The 17,482-nt window shown below is 42.4% G+C and overlaps 1 protein-coding gene across 2 annotated transcripts in view; it reads right to left on the reverse strand.

Annotated features, from left to right (window-relative positions):
- Window positions 1-16,755, reverse strand: part of LOC120905065 (polypeptide N-acetylgalactosaminyltransferase 5) — a 76,063-nt gene extending 59,308 nt beyond the window's left edge. For both annotated transcript variants that reach the window (XM_040315733.1, XM_040315731.1), the window contains exon 1: window positions 16,629-16,755. The gene's annotated coding sequence lies outside the window, so the exon portion shown is untranslated. The remainder of the gene's footprint in view (window positions 1-16,628) is intronic.
- Window positions 16,756-17,482: the final 727 nt, after the last annotated feature.

A 17,482-nucleotide genomic window follows, 5' to 3' on the forward strand; every position in this document is an offset into this window, starting at 1 on the left:
GCGTTCGCGACCCAGCCGGCAAGACACGTCAAACGGCACACGTCAGACAATCGTTTACAGCACACTACTACTACTACTACTACTACTGCTGCTGCTATTGCTTACCGACAGGGCCGGCCACAGTGTTGGTGAAGGTGTGCCGGCATTCGTAACCAGCTGGCAGATAGTAAAAGGGAGCGGGATCGGCATCAGATATACAGTGCATTGCGTAGTTCACACATTATGTGACACGACATCAAAATTGTAAATTTAATTTAAAGCTAAACATATAGGAAACATAATAAAATATTAAAAATTCAGTTTAAAATTCAAACAGATCACCTACAACAGCATAAAACAATTTTGATTTCACCCCAAAACATATTTAACTTTATGCGTTCAATACCAACCTGCGTTCGATATCGACACAGCCAGAACAAACTAACTAACCAACCAACCGTTCGCTAACGCCACGTTCAGGTGTGTGTATAGAAAGCGTTTAGGTGGTTCATTAGCACTCACCAAATAAACACCGCCGACTAGGGCGGCCCGCGAACGACTACACCAGACGCCATTGGCATGATTGGTGCGCCCCGCGGGCTATTGGTGCGCACTAAAATTGCGCACGCATGTGAAGCTCGTATGTGTACACCACACCACACGCGCACGAAACCCATCTGGGCCAGGAAAACGGGTGAAATGGCACAGCGTTGGGGCGCATCGATTGATGGACAGCTGGGCGCGCTTGGTGAAAAGTCAATGACTGTACACGGAAAGTGAAGTAAATTGACAGCGCACGGCGTCATCGGCGATCTAACGAGCCGGTGAAATGCGGCATGGAAATTGAGCATACTTTAAAAGCGTATTATTGTATTTGAAAGAGAATATTGTACCTCTTGTAGTATGGAGAAAACAATGTGAATGTTATGCCAATTTAAAAGACCTTAAATTATGAACGACTGCTGTCAGTAGTCTGAAAAGTTTGAATAACAAAAAATAGCAATATAAATAACATTTTGTGATAGAATGATTATTACTGTCACTCATTACGTAGCAGATTATTTCAGATATTTGTAACAGTGACGTCAAGCGGATGTAAACAACTTAAATCTAATGAATTGTAATCATTGTTTCCAGTCAATTCAAGCTGAGAAGCATTAAAAACACACAAAAACGAGGGACCAATACCGAAGTTTTTTTTCATTATTTTTGTTTTCGCTTTTTTGGCACTCTATCAATCGAATACAGCGAAATACATTTGGCAACGTCTTCTAAGACCCAGAAACAAACCACGCTGTCAATAAACAGTTCATCATTATTTTAGCTAAAATTCCATTCCGCTTACTAACGCAGGCAAGTATTGCCACTAGCGAACACACTTTGGAGCAATTCTTGTTTTACTTCACTTCTTCAAGCACATCATTACCCTACAATGAAAGAAAAAAAGATGGAATGTTCATGAAAGTGTTAGCCTTCCCCTCACTTTCGTGAACGCATACCGTCCTCACACCAACCGGCCATCGCGGAACGTTGCCGAAGGCGCCGGCATCCGGTTGCGTTCCGGTTTCCGGTTTCCACTTTCCTTGGCGCATAGTTGGCGGTTGGCTGTTGAGGTTGAACCAACGAAAAAAAACAAACGCCCAGACTGAGTTTCAACTGCGTTTTTACTCCCTCCTCTCTAAAAAGCCCCTGCCCCACCACCGATTTGCCAAATGGGAAGGAAACCGGAACTGCACGAACCGGAACCTACTACTTGGGAAAGAAAAAATAGAAGTAGAATATAAAAATAGCATTACAATCGCCATACCGCCCGACGGCCTACAGCAGCGAATCAATGAAGGAAAAATACCAGATCCCTTAAGCCTAAAATCAACCCCTTTCTGTGCGGGACAGAGGGGCACACCCATATTGTTCCGATTTTGTTCCGGTTTAGACAGGCAGGCACGGCCGTTGGGTTGTACGTAGTGAGTGGCGTACTACGACCAACCATTTTGTAATGAGGCGTGGTGCCTTTTAGGATAACTTGGTACATGTTAAGTACATTTAAGATTTTTTTTTTATTTTACACAATCTAAAAGCTTCACAAGAGAAAGTCTTAAATATTCCCATTCATTCACCCGTCCTATTGGAATGACCCACCGTCGTCACACAACACCTTATTGAATGAACATCGGGTACTTACTAATGAAATCAAATTAGAGTCAACCATTGCCAATGGACCCCCGCCGTTCCCACTTGCCGTTGCCGCTTGCGCAAAGAAAGGAAATTATCGTTTGGAAAAGCAGTTCCCACCCCCCAATTTATTAAAATGCAAAAAAGCCACACCAAAAATAGCACACCGAGTTGCACGCGCGTTTGAACGTTGAAGCTGGGAACAAAAATAGCAAAATGCCATCGCAATGGGTTCAGATTTCAAATGGAGCGAAAATAAATCGACAAAAACGAGCCTTCCTCCTTTGCTGCTCGCCACTGTACACGTGGGGAACAATAGAGCCCCAACCCCAAATGGTGGGGGGTGTTCAATTTGATGAGTGAAAAGAAAGGACAAAAACTGTTCCATCCTTTTCCAGCGGCAGGCCGTTTGGTGAGCGTTTCAGAGGGTTTTCCTCCTTCGCGGCATTGTATTTCGTGTCCTTTCGGCCGCAACTCCGTGGTGTAGTAGTAGCAGCAGCTGCCACCCCCGGTGCTGCTGGCAACAATTCAAATAAAATTGAAACACGAGTATAAACCATCTCATTAAACCGAACGACACTGTGAGCGGAGAGAGTTCGTGCCGCTTCGCAGTAGGAAAATGTCAATAGAATGAAGTGATTTGTAATTTGATGTGATTTCAAATGCAACTCGAGAAAGGAACACGACCAATGGCACGAACATGGTTGACTGCAAATTGAATACTTTGCGGAAGCTTGCAGGAACGGAGGAGGGCAATAAGCTATCATTAAATTTGCAAGATAGATATAACATCGACTGTTTTCGAGATCGAAGTCGTGTGAGTTTTGTGACTTGATTTGGAAGTGAAATATCACCTTGAAGTTCTTATTCTAGGCGCAAATCGAGATTGGAATACAAAAAATACATACATCAATACAATGCCTAATAAAAACAATTGAGTTAAAATATTTTAATACGCTTCGAGAAGTAATTTAAACAAACCGATTGACCATGTGCACATTTTCCGAAAATTAAATAAGCTTTATCATTTGAATATTGGAATATTCATGGAAACTGTCAACTACACACAGCAGCACAGCACTACACTGGTAACAACAGCAAGCTGGGGTTGTTTCAAACTGTCAAGCTTTGATTTGACAGAACAAAAAATCTCTCTTCGCAAGCATGTTTCTATGCAAAGCCGTCAGTATACCATAATCCCGCCGATCGTCAATGATTCAAGCGCACACGGAGCCACAAGTGCGTAGTGGTGTGCACATATCAACGTGCAGCACAACATAAAACCCTGGAATCGTCGCCATTCTGACACGATCAACACGTCAACAGCCCCGGGTGTGTGTGTCTGTGGCGCGCACTCGTTCCGAATCGGTTCGGTATGCCGCCGCCGGGACGGTTAAATGGCAGCGACAATTTTCTCATTTACTCTAACCGGTCCGCACCGTTTGTGAGTCGATGTGTACACATTGGCACTCTGACGGTACGATACACAGTCTCTGCATACGATTACATTCCGCCCCTTGTGCAGCATACTGCTCCACCGGCGGCCGCTCTGGTAGCACGCCACACCACAACCAACCGACGGTACCAAACCCAATAGACTTCGGTGTATCACTTTGGCAGTCGAATCCCGACCTCTCTCCCACCCAGCTCCACTGTCGGTAGTATGGGAGTGTAACGGAAAAATACAAACTAATACCAACAACCAAAAAAGGAATGTCGAAGAGGAAAGGTCGCTTTTGCAGCATGTCAGCAATATTGCCCTCCTGCAGACGCACCTTCTATGAGAGGCGGGCGGCGTCGGTATGCAACGGCTAGAATATCGCACAATGGTCGCTACGGGTGCTACGAACTACTCAAACCTTTCCACAGGAGCTGCAAAAACTAAGTTTACATAATTTAGTGAATACAATTACAATAAATTAAAGCGAGGTTCCAAAGTTGGAGATATTCAAACTATTTTCCTTCCAGTTTATATATCTTAAACGATACAGTTATACATATTCTAAAATTTAGTTTCTTCAAAAATCTTTAATTGGGGCAATGAAAGCAATGATCATTGATAAAAACAGATACATCAAAAAGACATGAGAGACGCTCAAAGGGGCCTAAACTTTACTTTTGGCATTTCTGAAGTTACACTGATCAAAGACACGCTTTGCAGGCCCATTCAGCACTTGCCAACTGCATGCGATTCAAATCACATTTTGTAATCCATTCAATAGACTGCGCTATTTACGCTCCAAAACATTCCGTCCTTCGGTGCGCCCGAGTCGACCTTTACTAAACACAGAGAGCAAAACTCCGGGGCTGCAGCAGCGACGACTCTCTGCCGACGAACCTTATTGATTCACAAAACCGAACCAAATCCAACGGCGAAGGTCTTCTTCACAGTGTATGCTTCAAAAGGATGGGCCGCCAACCATCGGCGTAATGAAAGGCAGACCGTACATGGAAAAGACGGCAGAGAGAGAGGCAGAGCGAGAAAAAGATCAAGCACGGGACAACAACAAAAAAGTAGTACAACTTTCAGAACCGATGTCGCCAAGAATTTGATGATCTGGCGACAGCCGGCCCGGGCCCGCGTTATATGGCGTGAGGCGAATGACAAAACGTCAAACAGCAGTGTAGAGCCGTAGACTGGAACTCTGTTTTGTAAGAAGCACGGGCAAAAGGAAGCTGCATTAAACGGTAGCATCGTGCATAAAACTTTCTTTGTCACCTCATTCATGTTCTGGGGGCGACTCGTGGAGCGGTCTAGCGAGCGCTTCGATGTTCTAGCATCCGCGCGCGTGTTAGGCAAGAGTTTCGTTCAGCTGTTGCATTAACTTCACACGCAAAGTGTGACCTAAACCTAAAGGGGGGGACAACAAAACACACACACACAGACGCCGAAGACATGTTTATGATTTGCGTTTATTGTGGTTTTGTTTGTGTTTCTTTCTTTTATCTAACATCAGTAAGACTGAACATGCAAAAAAAGAGCGCAAAAATTCCCTTTTTTAAACGTGTTATTTGAAGAAATTGCATTAATATATTACAGTATCTCAACGCAAGAAACTTTGAATTAAAACATGGATTAATCTTTCTTTGGTTTTTACCAACCAGCTGCCCAACAACATAAAATTAATGCGCCAAAACACCATCATCAGCCTGTAATGAACTCCCACCGTTGGTCCCACCTTCTTCACTGCAATCTAATTTACGCAGTACCAACTTCCGGTGTAAATAAAACGGTCAGACGATAGCATTGAAATCACTTGGCTCACGATTAACCCTTAAAAAACGGTTTACAACAACCGTGACGCTCCACATTTCCCGTTCCCCTTTTTTCGCAGTCCTCGCAGATCGCAGCATAATGCTCGGTGGTGCTGTTCGCCTTTTCAACGTCACCCGATAATGGCGCTGATGTTTATCGTTGAAATTTTTTACTATCTCCCACTGCGTGCGTCCTTTTACTGCGTCCTTTTACTTAGCCTGCCACAGCCCGCTGTCTTTCCAACCGGTCGGACACGTTTCGTCCTAATTTGTTACGATGATACGCTTCCGCACATTCTAACACGCCGGACACGTAGCAGCGGCCGGAAACGCCGAGACACTGGTTCGTGCCAAAAACAGCAACACGCAGAAACAACGCCAAACGCCAACGAAAATTCTTTTCCCGAATTTCATTGCACTTGCCAAACTCCACACACAACGGCACACTGGTGGTAGCGGTGGTGGTGAGAAAGATGTTAATGATGGGGAAAATTAACCCAACTTTCAATTCCCATGTTTACACCCAACGACGGGCGCGAGGGCACGGGTGGGGAAGGAATGTGACCAGAAGGAAAAGGCAAAAGGCACACTACAAAGGAGAAAAAATCCTAAATCCCGCACACTTAAATTCAATCCCCGTTCTATGTGAAGTTGTGTGTGTCGGTTTGTTAATTCAACAGCTGGGCAGGGACTAAAACGATAGCCCCAAAGCTGTGCGGTGAAAAATAAATGCACCCTTTTCCTCCCCATAGCGGGCGAACTAATGGGCGACAGTAACAAAAGCTTTGCCAAGGAAGCGACTATAACGAAAGCGTAGAATCAACTTTTGCCAACCATCATACAGCTCAAAACGATTAGCAAACCAAACACACACACACGCGGTTGAAAGAGCTGAAATCAAAAATGTGTATGTGTGTTCCATCCATTTCCACTGGTTGTGGGGTAAATCTCTATCCTTCCTCGAAATGAGACCGAAACAGCAAACCAAAAAAATCATAAAAACCTAAAGGACACTAAAGCGCCTCGATGATGCTTATGACCAGCACACACACACACGTACACTCCCACGCACACGAAGCATTTGTAGCGGTTATAACAGTGAAGGCTGAGCCCGGGGGATCAGAATCACGGCCGCTCAAACCCGGCCCCCGGTCTGTCAGAAACTAATCCAATTAGTTTATCAGTGTGCTTCACCGCAACAGGATCATCGGAACCGGAACCGGAGTAAAGTACAGGATGGGGCCGGCAGCAGCGCAACACATACACACACACACACACACACACACACACACCGGGAAACGTGGATTAGGTTCACTTTGTCTCGCTTTTGCCACCCAAGCACGCCTAGTTAATCCTCCCCGCATCCTCCGGCATCGGTGAGGAGTGGTGAGATTTTTGCCGCTGGAGATAGAGAGCAACACAAAAAAAAATAAAACAAGTAGAAACAGCAAGTGCTCGAGATTAGTGTGGACAGCGAAAAGGCGAACGAAGATGAACAACCAAACGGTGTGCCGAGGTTTATGGTTTCACCAGAAATGTTGCGGCTAGGAATGGAAGCAAATCTCGGACGGTTTCATTTAGCTATTTTTTTTTTTAGCTCACTATTTATAGCGAAAGGCATTTATAGCGAAAGGCTCCATCAGGTACGGTTGGTTCCTCCGTATCGGAATCGAAGAGTCATTCTTAAAACAACAATGTTCCTTTCACTTCCTTTGGAATTATTGACGGTTTTAGCAGGAAATGACACACACGATTCGACCTTTGAATTGCGTTGCATTCAATTGTGTATTATATTTCTTAAATCTTAAATTGTTCAGAAAGACAGCATTTCATAAAGTGAAACAAATAGTGATTATCAAAAATGCAGCTTTATAACAAGGGTGTCAAAAGATCTGAAAACGCACCCCATATATGATTAAGTTCTATTAGAAAATATCATATTTTCAAACTGGAATAACGCAAGACTTAAACGTTCAGCACAATTTGTCATTTTTTGCCAATGTTTCATAAGTATTTAAGAATACAGTAATTTATGCACAGTGTGCACAGGGTGATGTACAACAATTGACCAATTACCCTATAAGTTCATTAACCCGTTCCATGCTAAATTACAAACTGTCAGGTAAGAGTAATGCTTTGGACTATTGAGTGATTAAGTCCAAGATAAAACAAAATAAAACAAAAAAAAAAGATATTTCACGATAAGTAAAAACAATATTTTCTCCATGATGTATAAGATACTTCTGAGTTTGTTGTATAAGTTTATCAAAAGAAGGAGTATTTTATTAAATAAAATCAGAAGAAGAATATCGAAGCAAAATATAGAATAATAGAATAAAAAAAACAAAGATGATAAAAAAACGACAAAAACTAAACATTAAAATCAAATGAGACAAAGTATTAAAAAATCAAGTATAATGAAAAACAAAATAAAACAAAATTAAAACTGCCGTACATACAAGCGTGTATGAAGAAAAACATAAAAAAAACACAAAAAAATAAGAACAAATGAATAAAAATAGCGGTAATCCGAGCATTACAAGCAAATAAATAAAAAAAAATTAAAACATAAGCAAATCAAAATTAAAAAAAACAACCAAATAAAACAAACCTGTCGTATGCGTCGCATGCGCGTCTGCAAAAATTCCAGTTTGCGTAAAAATGCTTCCTAATTGAGCATGTTTATTACTTACTGCTCTTCCCCAAACCAACTCTCTCCCTCCCCTCGCCCCCCCAGCCATCGCCTTCGATCGAAATAAAGACATCCCCACAAAAGTGTTCCAGCCGTTGGTGCTGACACTCATAAAAACCATAAATCGTCATACCACCACACCCACCCGGCTTTGCACACCCGGCCCTGCCACTCGTCAAATTGGCCACCCAAACTCAATGCCGGAGAACATGACACGTTAGGCTATTCAGGCCGCTTGTTGATATGCTTGCTTTTTTATTATTATTTTTTTTTTTTGTTCGAACATAACCCCGCCGCGCTTCTGCATCATCCTTATTAGAGCGGCTGCCGGTGCAGTAGTGTGTTTTACCGCGTGGCGCGCACACGGCTCATTCAATTGCACACCTAGCAGTGGACGGACATGAACAGTTGAGCGCACATGATACCACGTTCCATCCACGCACACACACACACACAGGGGGAGGAGAACGGAAAATATCACTCCAGCACACCAGCAGCAACAGCAACAGCAACAACAACAGCAAAAAAACAGAAAACCGGACATGAACTAGTTCCGTCTCCAGTAGACGTGTGTGTGCAGAGGGTGGTGTTTTCACTTTTTTGTTTGATGATTTTTTTTGTTTGCTCGCTGATAGTTTTTGTTTTGTTTTGCTGTTGTTGTTGCTGTTTTTTTCTGTACTTTTGTCAACACACAGAACAAACGCAAGTGAGTCATTTGTGTGTCACGTACAATGGGGTTGGGAAAAATGGAAAAACTGGGAAAGTTTGAGCAAGCGAGGTCAGTTTGGGGGGAAAACACAGCCGTTTTTTTTCACGCCCCATGCTTAACCCTTCCGTCGAAAGTTGAGTGATGAATTAATTAGAAGCTAATTACTTTATGTCGTTAATTAGTATTAAACCAAATGACCCCGAAAAAGGGTTTGATACACTTTTTTGGAATTCTTTAGTCTACCAACAAACTAGTTTTTCCTTTTTGTGAAATTTTTAACAAAAAAGGGTTATTTTTTTAAATATCTGTGTGTGGTTCTCACGATGGGGTACGCACATGGTGTGCTGTTATCGCGGTTTAAAACTACAGCCTATCACGATAATGACGACGTGGCGTGTTCGCTTTGCTGATGTTTGTTGCGGATTTTTTTGCTGTCACTTTTCCCGTGCTTTTTTCGGTGTGCACAAAACCGTTTTGTTCGCTCAACTTAAACTCAATGAGCTGTGTTATACCAGACCAGTGGCTACAACTTTTTTCCCGAGGGAAAGCGCAAGCGGAACAAGAACGCAAGCCTGCTTGCCTGGTAGGCGTCACTTTAATGCCATTTGCACAGCAATGAGGCCTGTGAAGCTCATCAAAACAAAACAAAACAAAACAAAAAACCCTAAAACCAGGCGCCAACGCGGCATTCACAAAAACGCGACTCCGACCGGGCAGTGGCGCGGCAGCAGCCAAATCAGCAGAACAGCGCGTATTTAAGCACCGAGCGGCACACAATTAGGCCATTCAACAACGACCAGCGCGCGCGGCGCAAAGATGATGCAGTCCACTGGAGCAATGGAGAAAGTTGTTGAAAAGCGGCCTTGGCTACAGGCGGCAGCCACAGCTCGAATGCGGCGGCTAACGATCTTTTATTTTATTAAGTTGATGAGCATGAGTACGAAAAACAGCGGAGAGCAGTACACAATGATGAAAACACAAGTCGCTTGCTTGGAGTGTTTTTGTTTCTATGTTGCTTTTAAAGATAAATTGAATATTTTCTGCATAATTTATTATCATTTAAATTTTCTTTTTTATTTAAACATCATTTAATTTTCGATTAAAGCGATATTACTAAAACAGTCCTTATGGCACCTAGTGGAGTCAAGTAGATGTCGACTTAAACTAATCGAGCCACATAATGGTCTCAATTTACACAGTAAAGTTATGAATATTTGGCATTACGAATAGTTATTTCAGTACTTGTTATGTACCATACTTTAAGGTACTCACACTCAGCTCTAGTATCTAGAATGTATCTAGTAAAGCTCTAGTATCTAGCAACATTGACCTCATTTGTTTCCACACAAAAGAACCTACGCATGCATACGCACAGCCATTGAGTACGCTTTCTACGTTGATTTAATCTTGTAACCGGATAATCACAGCCCTTACAACGAAAGGCTCCGGTCCCAATTTTGCTACACCCGTGTCACACACGCGTCCTTCCACGAATTGGCATACACCTATCCCAACGAGGTAAGTAGGTCTTTATCTACGGTATTCTATGTTAAAATTGATGTTGTGTAAAGAAAGCAATAGGTATTTATAATGTACATTTAAAATCCAGAACTCCATTTAATCTCTGTAGATGTTTACACAATAATACAACACCATCGACTAAACCTTTGATATCAATAACCTAAATTATAAGAATGCAATAATTAGAAAACCACTGTGTGTTAAGTTGACTAGGGCAATCTGAGCATTGAACCAAGGACAGGATGGAATGTAATGATGACGAGCTATGCATATGCTGACTACACCATTACTGATATCTGCAAACATATCGCTGTACTGTAATGAGTATCAAACAATCATACACAAAAATGTAACCAGTTCCTTGATTTAATACTGTGCATCGAAATCACCATTTTCAAACATCATTTGTTCCTCCACTACCACCAACAAGTGATTGTCATGTGTTTTTCTTCAATTTTGTTTGCCTCTTTCGACCCAAAACCGATCGAATCGAGCAAGAACAGAATAAAGCAACCCTTACACATCACCATCTGCGGGGTAGAAGGCTAAGTCCTAACCAAAAAGTTATCATTTCCCAATACTCTGAAGCCACGCACAATATCCACCCCTAAAGGACGAGTGAATTCCTTTGAAGCATGTAAACGCGCACGGGTCGCCGAGCATCCGTTCCGCGAATACCACAAATAAAAGGGCAAATTAGAAAACGACACCACCAACTAAGCAAAGATCTACAAAATCTCCCCCGCAAATCGAACCTAACCACTCGTAACGGGCACCAGGTTGGGGCAACAGGTAAGGTCGTGCTGAAGGAAAATTCCGAAAACCTATCCCCGTAAGGATTAAATCTAACCTCCATACACACCACATTAAGATCGGTTTGTATGTGTAACTCCCACGGCATGGAAATTGCGATGAAAATTATTTTAAGATGTTAATTCTCGTTTCTGTGATTAGGCCCAAGCTTCGTGTCCTACATCCAACCTTAAGGCAGAGATTTAATCAGGCAGAGAGCATGCTCCAGTGTGATAAGCTAACCGGTGAGCAGCTCGACAAGGAACGTGCGAAAAGGGTTTATAATGTTTGTGATAAAATGAAGATTTATCGCAAAGTTTACAAAGGTGCGTGGGTCATTATAATTTTGTGAAGAGGTTGCATCCACTGTAGTAGCAATGAAGATGAATCATGCCATCGCTTCAACAAACGCAGAGCATCGTAGGCAAATGAGTGTTTTAAATTTTACGATGATTATGCTCCACAGCTTGTTTTCCCTTCTTTAATCATACTTCTGCAACTCGCCACAGAAATCCACCTGTTTTCATGCGCATAGAAAACCCACCCATAGACCGGTACTTATGGATCGAAAATTCATGTCGACAGCGTTGTATTCTCACCTGAGAACATAATTATTACTTCCCTCATCCGCAACCAATCACGCCCGGCCGAGCGTACAAACATAATCAATCAAGACGCTACTGCCACTACTACTACTGCTGCTGGGGCTCGATTGCCTTGTCAATTTTCACTTTCCATAAACCAGCCCGCCGGGAGAAGACTTGCTTGAAGAAGGTGGCAAAAACTGTTGGCGTTGGGGGAAACAACATTTTTACGGCACGCTGGAATGCACACGGCTTTTTCAACGAGCAACACAGAAAGAACAACAAAAAACTTTAATAATATTATTGGCATATATACACATGTTTGCCGTGTGTGTACCACCATCACCACTACAAGAGCGCATGGGGAAGTCAAGCCTACCGATTCAGCTTTGCAAAGCAGTTTTTGGTTGCTCATTTTTCGTACCTTCTCTGCAGGCTTGCTGTATGAGGAAAAATGCACACACACAAAAAAGAGTGTTTCTCGCTGTTTTCTGATACAGAGCAAAGCTCGAGTGTCTGAGGTCTTATTGCAAATGCAAACAAGAAAAGTGCAAGTCGGTACCGGTAAATCGTTGGCCGGAAAAGCGCCCACAAGGACGCCACACAAATATCAGCTCAATACACACACACATAGCCTAGCATCGGCAGCACAGGTATTCCTATCCGTTGCTGCCTTTCATATTATGGTTGTGTATGTGTCTGTGTGTGTGTGTGTTTGTCTGTAACTTTACTTCCTGAATTGTTTCAAGTTGGGCGCCGTGGGCTTCCTTGTCTGCAACGGTTGGCCGACAAAGTTTACAAACGGGGCCCATCACCACCCGTAAAACCACCCACCCAAGCTCCCACACACCGCAAAAGGAAAGCAAAATGTGTATATGACCAGCTCGGTGAACAACCAAAAAAAGGTTGAAAGACGAAGGCAAAGAAGTTTTACTAAAGCCTACAACATGACCAACTTTCCCAGCCGTCTCAAAAGCAATTGAAGTGAAATTTTTTTTCATAATTTTGTTGTTTTTTTTTTTTTCGTTGTACCTCATCAAAGCCAAAACTGCAAATGGTTCATTTTTGTGGAAAATGAAGGGCTTTATTCGTGGATTTTTTTTTTTGTACAGTTATGTTGTCCTTCTGCACTTAATTGTAATACCGACAAAGTTCTTGATTGATGTGCATTGCGCGCACGGAAACGAAAGGCACTTTCCCCCGGAACCATTTCTCTGAACGAATCGTCCTTTACGGCGAAAAATTTAATTTCCATACCAATTAAGAAACCTGGAAGGGTGAGCAATACCAGTGTAATGCTTAGCATTGTTTAAACCATTGCTGGCGTTTGCTTTGTAGAATTGAAAGAACTTGTAAAATGTAATTGCATAACAGTAGGGAACACTAAACAAAACATCATAAAGTTTCATTAAAGTTGAATTGTTTTTTTCTTTTCTTTCTATTAGCTGCATTTCACTTCTTGCACCGTCGTCCGTAGCATTTGCAACTGTTTGTGGATATTATTTTGTTCCACCCGAAATGATACCGTCAACTAGAAAACGTCAAAAGATTAATTTAATGTTTCCATTGAGTGGGCACGGGGCCACAGTGCTTCAACCAGCATATTTCTGTATTTACGTCCCCTTACAGGCATACTGGACAGCCTGATTTTGACAGCAATAATAACAACGGCTCGATTTTAATGATCAACTTAGAAGGTGATAAATGAATTCCCCGAAAATGTAGTAAAAAAAACGTTGTTAAAATTACTTAAAATCAACGCAATATTTTCGCTGTAATCTTATCAATAATATTTCCCGTATCTACAGCCATTGGTTCTCTACACAGCTTTTAACATGCATCGCTCCGGCTATGTGGCTAGATTGTCAATCAAACTGTTTTAATATGATTGATTTCTTAACCACTTAAGGTTTTCGAGATAAAGTCGCATATTAGATTAAATTTTAAGATTCTTCAAGATAAATGCCTTTATTCAAGCGTATAAGGCGCAAAAGATTGGAACGTACCGTAGTACAGTCGTCAACCTGTACGACTCAATAACATGGTCGCCATGGGTTTGAATCTAGAAAGGACCGTCACTCCGTAGCAAGGAATTTGTACTTATCCAGTTGCTGCTCGTTACTGAATAAGTTTCAAACGCCTATATTAGATAGATATGCCGGCATGTCCACGTAGGATAGGCACGCCAAATAGAAGTAAAAGAAGAAACAAAAAACCTCATCCATTAAATGAACCTTTTGAGGAGCTTCAATATGTCTATTGCTTTCTATTTATCATTCCCATTTACAGTGTAAGTTAAGGGCAAAGATTCTCATAGTTGTGAGGACACTTCCTCAACTCTTTCTTATGGGAACTGAACTTTATATGATGGAAATCGGAGTCTATGGCACTCTTTTTGGACAGGTTTCTTTGAAATTCCTATTGGATTTGTCCAACAAAGATGCTATAGAGTCCAATTCCCTTTACATTAAGTTCATTTCACTTAAGAAAGAGTCAATAAAGTGTCCCAGAGCTGTGAGAACTCCTGGAAAACCCTGTAATGCTGTAATGCTGCCCTGTAAAAATAGACTGGCGTCATTATTTTGCACTACGTTACTGTTGAACATATTTTGGCCAAAAAGCATCTTTTTTAAGACTCCAAAATGATTTCCTTTTCAATTAATTACATTACATCTCCTATGTCCTAAGATGGTGATCGCTTGTGAAAATACTGGTAATGTTCATTGTAAAGAGCCAAATTGATTACCTATTCAAACAAATGAATGATTGTTTTATGCAACATATTAAGGGAAAAGAGCCGCCATCTAGGTAATAAACTGTAAACAAATGTTCTTTTTTTTTAATTTTCAATTACAAAACCACCCTCTTTTTTAACAATAAATAACCTCTGGGTATAGATTACGATGCCAACATGGAACGGTGCAACAAAGAGATCTTTACAATCTCTTTTTAAGCTCAACTCACCTGTATTGTGACGTGTTTGTGGCATTTCGCTTCGCACAGCCTCGATCTCCGCATCTGTCCTACTGAGAAGCGTGCGCCAAAAGTCGACTTTTCCGCCCCACTCCGCCTTGCCTCCGACGATCGCACTTCGTCAATTTGGCATCGATTTTTCCGTCGCTCTTGTTGCACGAAAGTCGCCCTTTTCTCCACCTTGAAGATCTTTTCTCCACGGTTCGACACTTTCCGTTCGTAGCATAGCAACGTCTAGTAGTTCACGTCTTTTCACAACACGATTGATCGAGATGAAAAAAAAAACAAAAGCTCACACCCGAAACACATGGAAAACACATACACATCGGCCACAAATGCCGAACCGGAACAACCAGGCACGAGAAACAAAAAAAAAAGCAAACAGCAAGATCCGACGCTTCCAGATGGGAAGAGGAAAACTCTAACGCCCGAAATTCGTCTTCTATTGCTTCCATATCCCACATTGCAGAAGAAGCGAACGATGGTGCTAAAATGCGGGTGTGCGGGAGGACACAACACTCGGACACACCAAGAGGAGAGGGTGGTGCCCATTTCATGGGTAATTTTACGTTTTCGATTTTCCAGGCCAGCCCAGCACCGGCAGCACTTCTCATCATTTGGTCAGACGTGATCATCATCATCATTATCATCATCAACGGCACCAATCAACGTTTACTCTTGAACCACTTTTCCACTTCTTCGTGCATTCCCTCCAGCGAGAAAGACCGCGTACGCCTGTGTGTGTGTTCGTGAAATCTTCACTGTAAGCATCTCAAGTCCCCCCAAAACGAAACCGGTCAGTCACTGACACGGGAGCATTGCTTTTTTTTCTTCGCTTTACTTTTCATTCATACTTTTTCCCGTCGGTTTTATCGCGTTCAAAACGCACGGAGGGATTCATTCGAAGAGGGAAAAAAAGCAAGATGATTGAAAATTGGTCCAACCGAATGACTCAAGTCAAACGCATGACTCTGGCCGGGTGCTAATCGTTCCAGCAGCAGCACGATCAAGGCCATCTTAGAACGTGGAACGGTTTATGATTCTTGGCAACATGTATGGCGCCCAAGATGAAATTATGTGAAGAGCAGAGTTCAACGCACTTCAGCGGAATGAGGTGTGTGATCGAGTCTTCTAAATTGTGGAGAGAATATGCTTAAGCTACTTTCACATATACACACACACAAACGTGATTACTGGTTTTGCACCTTTTGTGCCAGAGGATTCTAGATTGGCCGCACGATCCCAGCTCATTTGAGGGGGACGAGAACTGAAGTGTTGGCAAAACGATATCGGTTCGATTGGGACCGTACCATGCCTCGGCAGCACCCGGCAGCACCGCATGCAGCAAGCCATGCAGGCATGAAATAACAGCATGTACACGCGTTGCTTACGCATTGCATTGGAACGGCGGCGCAACCTGACTCCTCCTGCATGCTCCTTCTACCCTACATTCCTCCAACAAGACCAGCTCACACACTCACACACACATTGCCCAATCTGTCAACAAACGGTGAACACGGGTTCCCGGAAGAGGGTAAGAATGCTTCCCGGACAACCCCTAATCAACAGGCAGGGGGGAGGAAAGATTTGCTTTTTCTTGGCCCCCCACTTTCGCCACCATCACGAAAGGAGGCCAGAACACGTCGTCGTGCAACGTCGACTGCACACACCGACCGTTGTTGTTTCCCGTTGTCATAGACAACCGCACCGCACTCGCGCTCGAGTAAATAAACACACAACGTCATCAGCTTCTGGGTTGCCCGTTTTGAAGTCACCAACGTCACCATACACACACACACACGCACGCAAGCCATCGGAGACACTTCTTCGGCACCTGATCGCCGTGACCTGTTTTTTTGTGGGAAAGAGCAGTTTTGTGTTGGCACTGCTGCATCAGTGATTGCACTCTTCACGTACGAATGAGGCAGCTTGCTTAACAAGGTGCACGTACCGATTGCGCTAAGGAAGGAAACACTTTTGCTGCTGGTATTTACTGCATTTTCCGGCAGCGCACCTACTGCACGCACAACCTACACGACACGAACCAATTTGGTAAACTAAAAAACCCAAGTAACGCCACGGCACGCTGTGCCTGTCAGCACAGCCCAACGTGCAGTTTTCGCTGCCAAACGTCAAATTACTTGCGATACAGGTTGGGCCAAGGGTGTCCCACGAGCTCGCTCTTTTGACAGTTGTAAGTAAAACTCCAGAGTTGCATTGCAGAAGCGATTCAAACAAATGCGATGGAATTATAAGAAAACAGTACGATCTGCAAACTATAATTCATTTTGAATAAATATATAAAATAAAATAAAACCAAAACGAAACGAATTTAACGTATTTTGCCTTCAAAATCATTTATTTTATTAGTATCTTGCTTCAGACTTCATTGGTTATGTTTTGAAGGATTATTCTTTAATTCTCAATATTTTTAAGTATAATTTTTCATGTTGTAAACGCCGCATACCCTCTGAAAAATTAAAAATTCTGCACAGAGGTATCGATATACCACCCAACCAACATTACATTGTACGACGAAAATGTGATCAAATAAAGGTTAATTAACCCGTGAAACGCTTGGAACGCTTGCAACCGTATTTTACCGTTTTGGTAGAAAATTAAGAATTACGGTGTTTTGTTTCGTTTAAACTTCACCCATTTGCTTCAATGTGTTCAATCATTGTATATTTATTACATAAACACTGTTATATAGCACCTATTGTTTTATTACTATTCAAATCAAATAAAAATATATGATTCATATGATGAAAATCATAATCTAATATTCTCTAAATGATTTACGTG

This window comes from Anopheles arabiensis, chromosome 3, assembly GCF_016920715.1.
Source record: "Anopheles arabiensis isolate DONGOLA chromosome 3, AaraD3, whole genome shotgun sequence".
NCBI classification, from domain to species: Eukaryota; Metazoa; Arthropoda; class Insecta; order Diptera; family Culicidae; genus Anopheles; species Anopheles arabiensis.